This window comes from Capsicum annuum, chromosome 7, assembly GCF_002878395.1.
Source record: "Capsicum annuum cultivar UCD-10X-F1 chromosome 7, UCD10Xv1.1, whole genome shotgun sequence".
In the NCBI taxonomy this organism is placed as follows: Eukaryota; Viridiplantae; Streptophyta; class Magnoliopsida; order Solanales; family Solanaceae; genus Capsicum; species Capsicum annuum.
In genome coordinates this window covers 170,429,795-170,440,134 of record NC_061117.1, presented here as the reverse complement: position 1 = coordinate 170,440,134, position 10,340 = coordinate 170,429,795, and the positions used below count along the sequence as shown (strand labels likewise).

The 10,340-nt window shown below is 30.0% G+C and overlaps 1 pseudogene; it reads left to right on the top strand.

The window, feature by feature from the left end:
• The first annotated feature begins 3,198 nt into the window (after nt 1-3,198).
• LOC124885812 lies at nt 3,199-4,150 on the top strand (annotated as a pseudogene).
• Nucleotides 4,151-10,340: the final 6,190 nt, after the last annotated feature.

Below are 10,340 nucleotides of genomic sequence, written 5' to 3'. Positions count from 1 at the left end.
TTCTCATTTTCTCTCGTCTTTTCAACCACGTACACCCTTAACACCGACCTGAATAAATTACTAAGATAAGCATGCAATCGGACCTGATCGGTTATCTTGAAAGGCAGTACCCTCTGATTTTCAAAGAAGTTGTGCATATAGTTTATGATGAGTTCTTTCGATTGACAATTCAGTCCATAATAGCTAATGATTAAGTTCATAAAATCACCATATGAAACATCACTTTAGACTATCATAGCTATCATCTCTAGCATTTTATCCTCCTTCCAATGCCATACATATCGATTGTTCTTCTCGATCCATTGACCATGACAATCCACACCTATTGTTATTGATCCCTCCATTAGTGGTACCTAAATAAAGTCATTTATTAAAAAAAGTTAATAGTAATTTTGTTGTGCCATAAATGAATACCAACAGATGTGTGATCAGCCTCAACAAATTACTTATCTGTTGGGATTCATGTTACGTTCCTGAAGCTAATTTCAATAGATGAGTCATCTGTTGTAACATGTGAATTATATGTTGCAACAGACTATTACAATAGATGAAACGCCTGTTGGGATAGATGTTACAATACTGAGGCACCATTGAAGCTGATTCTAAGAGATGAGTGACATGTTGCAACAGATAATTAACCTATTGCGATATATGACTTACTTGTTGCAACATACGATGATCTATTGGAATCAAGGTCAGGTTCTATCGCAATAGGTTACTAATATGTTGCAGCAGATATTTACCTTCTATAGAAATCGAGTTTAGGTTGTGTTGCAATAGGTTAATAATCTGTTGCAACACATATTTACCCTATTGCAACAAACAACACATCTGTTGGAATCGAGTTCAAATTCTATTGCAACAGGTTACTAATCTGTTGTAACAGATATTTATCATATTGCACCAGAAAACTAATCGATTGCAATAGATGGGTCATATGTTGCAATAGATGACCCATCTGTTCGATTTATACGCACTATAGAACCATAAACATGAATCCAACATATAAGTCATCTGTTGAAACAGATCTGTTTAAACAAATGGCTCTTATGTTGCATTCATGTTTGCGCGCTATCTATTGTTGAAAAAATATCACAATAGCAGTTACCCAGATGACAAATTCAACTAAAAATTATAATTTGACTTAACAAAGTTTCCTATGAAGTAAAGCCAAAGTGGAAAGTGATGTACAAAACAAAATTTGACCTAAGAAATTGGTCAAATAGCAACAGTAGCGGTAACAACAACAACAAGAACAACAATGGTCAACAAGAAGAATATAAAGAAGATAATGAAGTAGAAGATGAGAATAATGAAGCAGAAGATAATGAATAAAGCTGCAGCAACAATGAACAAAAAAAATCCCTAAGAGAGAGAAACAACAATGGATGAGAAGACAGAGAAAGATACTTTTTTTCCTCCATTTTCTATTATATTAGGTAAATATTTGTATCAAAGTATAAATTTAAAAACTTCTGGGCTATTCTCAAACATACCCAACCTTCTTAACCCATAATAAAGTATTGTCACCTCCACTCAATTATTAAGACTTGTGTCACATACACCTCATTTTAAAACTCTTTTGTCACGCACAGCCCAAAGCCCCTAGATACAACGTGCACATGTTATTATTTAAAAAAAAACTCATTGATAGTGCTTCTTCCTCCTCTTCATATTTTTGTTACATCTTTCTTAGCTTCTATATTATTCATGTATATTTAATTAATTTTATTATCTTGTGTTTTACAGTATCAATAGCTTCACCTGGTTAGTTTTTGAAAAGAGAATTATGAAGCATTATTATCTGTTTCTTTGTTTGTTACATATCCAATAGTTTCATGATATTTGAGGTAGGATTTGTGATTCTTTTTTATACATGCGGGTGCATTAGATGGGGTATAGAGGTCACAAATTAAAATAAATCGTTAAACTCTTTATAATTTATGAATTAAGTTTTTCATAATGTCGTAACTTTTATGCACAGTTAGTACTAATATTGTTGTATGTTTGTGGTATATTTGTTTTTACAAATTTGTGTTTCTTTTTTTTATACAGGTACATTAGATATGAGGGTATATGGAGGTCACACATTAAGATATATAGAAGGTTAAATTCTTTTGAATTTATGAATCACAATTTTTTATAATGTCATAGCCTTTATTAGGATTCATTCCTAATGAAGTTTTTATTTATTTCTGGAACAATTTTAGTTTTTTTTATCATTTTTTGAAATGCAAAATAACGTAACTCTGTACTTGCTTAATATACCAATCCCATATAGCCACCGCAATGGAACTTGTCGCCTGAAAGGGGCAGTCCCCCGTGCGCACGTAGAGTCTAAGAAAGGACTGCTCCCCAAGAAGGAATAAAAATCAATCAAAATTTTACCTTATAAAAAAATAATTTCTACAGTTGTATTTAATATTTTGAATCAAGCTTTAATTAACGCTTCTTCTACTTTTCTTCGTCTTCTTCTACCACTTCTATAATTTATTATTGTCTTGATTTTAATTCGAGTCGTCTTCTTGCATTCATTATCATCACCGTCTTTATCTTTCTTTATTTCTTTTTAGTTGAGAGTTTTAAAGATTTTATATATATTCTACGTCCTATAGAATGCATGGGGATTAGATTGATTATATTGTATGAAACGATATCACACAATTTTAGCTTATCAAAAACATGAACTTTGATGGGAGATTATGGAAGACTCATATTAGGGTAGAAGGTTTGTTAGATAATTAAACCAACATTTTCTCGCTTATTTTTAACCATTAGCATCAAAAATCAAATTGTTAATAATTATGTGATAACAATCATGTTTTTCATATCCAACTTATTTTATAAAATTAAACTTATTAAAGTCAGGTATAATTGCAGGGCGAGTACATCTAAACTAGTAAATATATAAGCAAAATTATAGTATAATATACTTGAAATGTATTTAAAATGATTTTTAAGAACTGACAGCATAAAAAATATTGAAGAAAAAGTATAGAAAAATAGGTGTGAGATAGAGAGAGAGAAAGAAAAGTTAATGTAATAAAAGTGCTTTGATGGAAATAAATTTTTTAATTAATGAAAATTATTAGAGAGAAAGAAGATTAATTATGGTACGGATTTTTATGTAAATGACAAAAGTGAAATAAAAGATGTTATTTATGAAATGATGCAATAGTTAGGCTATTTTCATAATTAATGGTTATGAATGTAAAACTTACATAGCTAAGGTCTTCAACACCATTTGATTGGTAAAAAGAGTTGTTCTTTTTCCACTATGATAAAAGTTTTTCGAAAATTTTTAATATTTTTTGTCTATTTCATTTGATAGTAAGATACCTGTTAAAAAATTGATTAAAAAAATAAAAGAAATTATTAAAAGGGAAAGATAAATATGAGAAATTTTTTATTGATAGAATTCATTATTAATTGTTAAAAGATATTTTAACTAATTGTTATCTACAATAAATTATGAAATTGTCAAAATTTCAGAATAATATGATTAATCTCACCTTAAATAAAAATTCCTTAAACAAAGACAAAGTAAGACTAATCTATATATACATACATTTATATATATATATATATATATATATATATATATATTTACTCATTTTGTTGATGAAAAATAAAGATAATACATACATTTATTATAGAAACAACCCCAATAAAAATTGATGGTTACACATGTTTAAACCTTTCATTCTGTCTTTTCATTTTCCCCTTCTCTACAACTACAAAAGACAACTACAAGCGATGACAAAAGACTACAAAGCACCTAGAAAAGAATAGGTGTCAATGTCATTCTTGCTATTGAAGAAGTCAACATTTTCAAGGAGGATGTTGTTATCCAATTCATTAACCCCAAAGTTCAAGCATCAATTGCTGCAAACACATGGGTTGTTAGTGGTACCCCCAAACAAAGAAATTACAGGATATTCTTCATCAGATTATTCACCAGTTGGATCCTAATAATTTGGAGAACTTGAAGAAATTGGCTGAGCAGTTCCAGAAGCAGGCATCTGGTGCTGCTGCAGGTACAGATGCAGCTACAGGTGCTATTGCAGCACAGGAAAATGATAATGAGGTACCAGAACTTGTGGCTGGTGAAGCTTTTAAAGCTGCTGCTGAGGAGGGTTATACTTTTTGAAGTTTTTGTTGAAATTTTCCTACTTTCAATGTTCTGATATCAAATTTTATCGTAACTTTTGAGAGTTCAATATGTCTATCTCAAAAGAATTCTTAAACGCTTTTAATAGTAAGCCACTCTTTGCCCTTCAACAAAAAAAACGATTACGCATGTTACGATAGTGGAAGTAGAGGAGTATCAAGAACCTCCTGAGGATGCGAAATTGTTCATTGAGAATTTACCTTATGATGTAGATAGTGAATGGTGTTCCAACAGGCTGGTGTTGTTGAGATTGTGAGGTAATAATGGCTCAAGTTTGAGACTTTTTAAAAAAAGATTGAAAAATTAGAGATTTATTATTTGTGAAATTAAATTTTGTTTTTTGTAGGTTATTGACAATAGGGAGACTGATAGGAGTCGTGAATTTGGGTTTGTGACGATGAGCACTATCGAAGAAGCTGAGAAAGCTGTAGTGTTGTACAACCATTATGTGTCATATTTGTCCTTTTTCTTTGATGAAAAAATGATCAGATTATTATATTGCTATTGTTTTGATTGAGCGGTAATTTAATTTATTAAAAGTATATAAAGAACAGTTATGTTGAATCTGTGGATTTTGTTGTTCGATTCGTTCTGTTACTAGTTGCCTACTATTGTTGTTAGTTTGTTATTTCTGTACTGCTATTACTTTCTTTATTTGGATTGCTTTGGACTGTCTACTTGAATAGAGGGTCTGTCGGAAACAACCTCTCTACATCCAAGCTAGAAAGGTTAGGTTTGTGTACACTCTACCCTTCATATACTACACTTTGTGGGACTACACCGAGATGTTGTTGTTAGTGACTTAAGTGTTGTTGGTGAAAATAAGAACCATCTCCCTATTTTGTCTGACAAGTAGTGCTACTAAGAATCTTTGAAGGTTAATTTTGTATTTGTAAATTCAATGAAGGTTCAAGAGTCCTTTTGATGCTAAATTATTTTGATTCTCTAATATCATGTATAATGTGAGTAAATGCTCCTCTCTAGTTTGGAAAAACCCATTAAATCTAACAAAATAAGATTTCTGCAGTGTCTAAGAGGGGAATGGACCTCTTGCAAATTCTCACACGAGCTTAAAATAAGTGTCTTTGGGTTTGGCATATGATCAAAATTAGGAGTTTTTATTAACTCTACGTTGTCGTTGACATCCAAATGCTTCAAGCTGGTCAAATTCTATTTTCATACAAAAAAAGGAATACAAACCACAATGTTTCTCTGAAATATCAATAGAACATTGATCAAGTATTTTATTGACTCATAATAACAACAGGTAGATTATAACTATGTTCCAACATTTGCTTTTTATAATTATTCAAAGAAATTACCACATAGATGAAATGTACTTAAAATCTTTCTTCACTTCTAAATGTACATAATACATAAATTCTAATATGTAGCAAAAATGAATCACAAAAACAAGTATTAACATGAATAAGTCCTTTTGTGTGTTGCATACTAGATTTATTTATTTTGTTTACACCCACAAATAAATTTATTTTCATCTTTGGTTCACCATTTATTTAACCCAAAAAGGAACATGCATCAGTTTTTAATGTAGTTTAAATCATGAATCTCACCATATTTGGCATACTTTAAGGAAAAAATAGATGATGTATGAGCTGTTGGGGATAAGAGAGAACATATATTACATTTTGGATGAGTTTTACACATTGAATCCATAAGTTTTAACTTATCAGTTTTCAAGTAAATGATAACCAGACAAATTGATGTGCATATGCATATAGAAAATTCGTTGAGCGATTAATTGACGTGGACTGACCAAGGAAAAAAATGCTGACATTTTATTCTGTTGCAGAGAAATAGAGGGAGATCACAAGTATACCTTTGATGTTTTCCAAATTTCAGCAAGTTGGTGATTATTTATTAAACGAAGCACAACGAGCTATGATGGTTCAAAACTCTCGGACAATAAATGTAAAGGATACAATGACCAATCAAGAAACTGCAAGTTGTAAGGGAGATGAGTGATACCAAAATCTGAGTGAAAAGTTCAACCTTCAATTCTGAGTACCTGTAAGCGCTTCATCCTCTTAATATCCTATTATTATGATTAACAGGATCATCTCTAAAATTGTAAACTTTTGGGATACATAGGCTTTCCAACTTTTCTGTAGAGAAAGAAACACATATATATTTATGTTAAAGGAATAAAATGAACAGGAAAGCTTCAATGGAACAAAGTTGCAATACTAAGAGATTATAAAATTTTTAATATCATAAAAACATTCCTTACCAACTTTCCAGCAAAAAGCTCATAAAAATCCTTAGAAAGCTATATTCTATTATTTGTGTACTCTTCACTTGAGACATTCTCACCCATTTTTCTAATCAAATTATGCATCTCAAAAAATAATTTTGACCTGACAATAATGAGAATGATTGTGTTGGTCCAGAAACTTTGACAATTGTGTCGTGTAGTATTTTTTTGAAGAAATTTTGTGTAGATATCGAGAAAGCATTGTGATTATTCAAAACTTGGGAAGATCTCAACAAATGTAGTAATCTAAAAAATATTAGAACCGAGACATACAGAATAATATATTTCCAATTATTGTTCTTTAGCTAATCTTTTTTACTCTTTATGTAGTGTTGGATTTATCTGTGTATGGTAGTAGCTTTCAGTTAACAGGCTTATATATCTTCTCAGATAGTATAACTGTTCTAATAGAGGTGTCTTTTATAGGTTCCAATTCTCTATTTGATCTTGCTGGCATAATTTGTGGACAATTTGGAATTTCAATTTGGAAGTTCTTTTTCACAACTTTGATTAGAGAAACCTATAATTAAAACTCATATTTTTCAAACTTGCCTATTTATTTGACATGATTCTCATAGAGATGTGTTCTTTGACTATCTTCTGCAGACTGTGTTTATAATTTCTGTTTGCAATAATCCACTTCTTAATTTGGTGGACACCAAGTTGATTTGGATGCTTAGTTTCATACCTGGTATTAAAACTAGGTTACCCAAAATCATTGCCAAGATTCATTCCATGAAAGACAAGTATATGTCTACCAAAACTCCTTAAACATCAAATATAAAGGTAATAATTCATCTAATTCTATTTTTATATGCTTAAAGATTTCTGTTAGTGATATTTCCTAGGCTAAATTGAATAAATTTCATTTTACTGATTCATTAGTTTATAGTGGTTTATCTTAATTTAAACTCATAATCTTTGTCAGGTGAACAAATGGAATTTCTCATTGATTTCAGTTTGAAACGGTGTGGTTACAATCGTGCTACTGAACTTTTTCGTTAAAATTGTAACTGCTACAGCGCAATAGTATTTGAAAAAACAGCAAGAAAAGGAATTGGCTACTCTGAAGAACAAATCATCTTAAGGGCAATCAGATAATTCTTTTCATTCTCATCGATTATTCTTTCAAGCTTTTACTTTTTGTTATCTACCTTTTTAAATGGTTAGAATTAGGGTAATACGAAATGATTGATGGCTTTGATGATTACGATAAAAATTACTTAGAGACTCAGCACCAGCAAGTCCATTTCAGAAACTTTGTGCAAAAGAACAGTAGTATCGTAAGTTCATTGACTATGTAACTTCAAGAAAAAATATTATTTAGGGGTTCCTATGAAGTATCATTATTGACAAAACAGCAATTGGAAACTCATTATTGGGCAGATGCTCCAACATTTAGAAAGTGAAGATACTATTTTATGTATTTATAAACGAGCATGTATTTTAAGTATAGCAATTATCAGTGCTCTGTCCCTCCCTCTTTTTCTTTCCTCTATTAATTGATTGATTCATGCAAGTCGTGCTTGGCGTGGATAAAAAAATGTATTGTACTGTGTGCTAGAATCTTTATATGTATCATTGTCCTAAGTGCTTCAATGTTTTGTGGTCGTTGATTTTGTGTTTTCCCTCAAAATATTTTCTTGCACCTTCTCCTCCATTGGCACTCTGATCATGGTCATTCATAGATAGTCGGACACTTTTAGCAAGGGCTCTTGATAGATGCAACTCTGAGACAGAAAAGTTCCTGCACACTTTTGTTATGAAGGGAAACAACAGTAAACTTTTCTCCCTAATGTTCAAACCGTGTATAAGCCGCTAATGCTCATGTCAAGGTAGGTGTTATGTGACCTATAGGCTACCCTTCAGGTCATCATGGTCGGTATATTAGATCCAACATCAGCTATGGAATAAGCCACTGATGTTTGTGTTAGCGTATGTTCTATTTGATATATACATTACGACATTAACTCATCACGGTGGGCACATCACATTCAACATCAGCTATGGAATAAGCTACTGGTGCTTGTGTCGCCATTGCGGTGGGCATATCACATCCTCTTAGGGTGCCATCTTTCTTTGGATCCTGTGTGAATGTGAGATACTTCACATCTTCTTGAGGTTCTTATTTTATTTAATTTTATGACTCACCCTTCTTTGTTTGGGCCTTCACCTATTTATCTCTCTTTCTCAATATGTGTTTTCAAGCTTGACCATCAAGTTTATGGGCCATATATCCGTTGACGGCTATATAGTTGAAAGATCTGTTAGGGATAATAGCATATCATAAGACACATGTACAAATGTAGGATGAGCTCACCCGGTCATGTTAGTTTGACCATTTGTTTGATGTGAAGCGCGGACCAGTTATACAAATACTAGATTATACACCAACTAATTTTATGACATAAGAAAAGGTACACTTTGAGATCTTGAAATAAGTATCTACACCAATATTTTCATTAAGTTTATTTCATAAATAAAAAAAGATAGAAAAATGATACAAGTATAGAAAGAAAGTGGAACTCCTAAGGAGAAGAGCATCTAGGCTCAAAGGCACTAGAATTATTCTCATTGCCTTCACTGCGTCCTAATACAATTTTGTTTGTGAACATATTTAGTTGTCTTTAACTATACATATTATTTCTTATCTATCTCTTCTCATAAATAAAATTAAATATATTTAGACGATCATAAGTTCTTAAAAGTGTAAAAATTATGAGAAAACTAAAAAAAATAATTAATTTAAATAATGCAATTAAATTTAATATATCTCAATTTGGAAACTTTAAAAAATCATAACAGTCTTAACACTTGAATATTAGAAAAAATTATAAAAGGAGAAAAAAAGAAGGATGTTATACAAATTTTATAAAAATAAAAAAATAAACCTTCCATTGAAATTTTTGTAGTTGTTATTCATGAAATTAATGTTATATGATAAGATTATAAATTATTTTAATATTAATTTTATATGATAAGATTATAAATTATTTTAATAACACTTTAGATTATAAGTTTATCTCACTTTTTTTATGGAATATAATAATTATTTTAAGAATAAATAGCAAAATAAGATATAAAATTCAACAGTTAAGAGAGATAAAAGAATTAAAAAAAGAAGCAAACAACACCTTGAAAATATTATGATATAAAAAAACAATTCATAATATTATGATTGAAAATTATAAAAAATAAATATTTAATTATAAATTTATGATGATATTTCTTTAATAATAATAGTTCTTTATCAGCCGCGCAAAGCGCGGATGTGTCCCCTAATTGAGCAATAAAAGGATTCTAAATTTAAAACCAAACAAACACATAAACAAAGAAAGCAAACTGTAAAATCCTAAATAAAAAAACTAAAGAATCCTGAACCTATTAAAGAAAAGTAAAATGGTATTACTAGAGCTACAATTACCCTTTTTCACCAATGTCAACCACTGTTTGATAGATATTACATTAGATAATATACTAGTAAAATATTATATTGAAAAAAGATATTATATTTTTGAACTATAACGAAAGTTGTTGAAATATACTTGACTTAAAGGAGATTCTATTTTTATCTGAATAATTTTAAAGTGTAATAAACACGTCATTCAATACTGACAAGGCACCACAACTTAATTCAATTCATTGTGGTGTTATATATGCGCTGCCACGTGTATAATTTTTTTTTTTTTGAAAGTTCTTAAAGTTATTTATTCTTATTTTCTGTCTTATATTTAAAATAAGTCAATACACATAATTTTTTTTCTTTGCCTTGTATTTAAAACTTTCTCAAATACATATACTTTTTTTTAAATTTTCTTTGCCTTATATTTAATATTTTCAGAAATATATGTAATTTTTTAATTTTTTCTTATCATCTTATTTTTTTCTTGTATT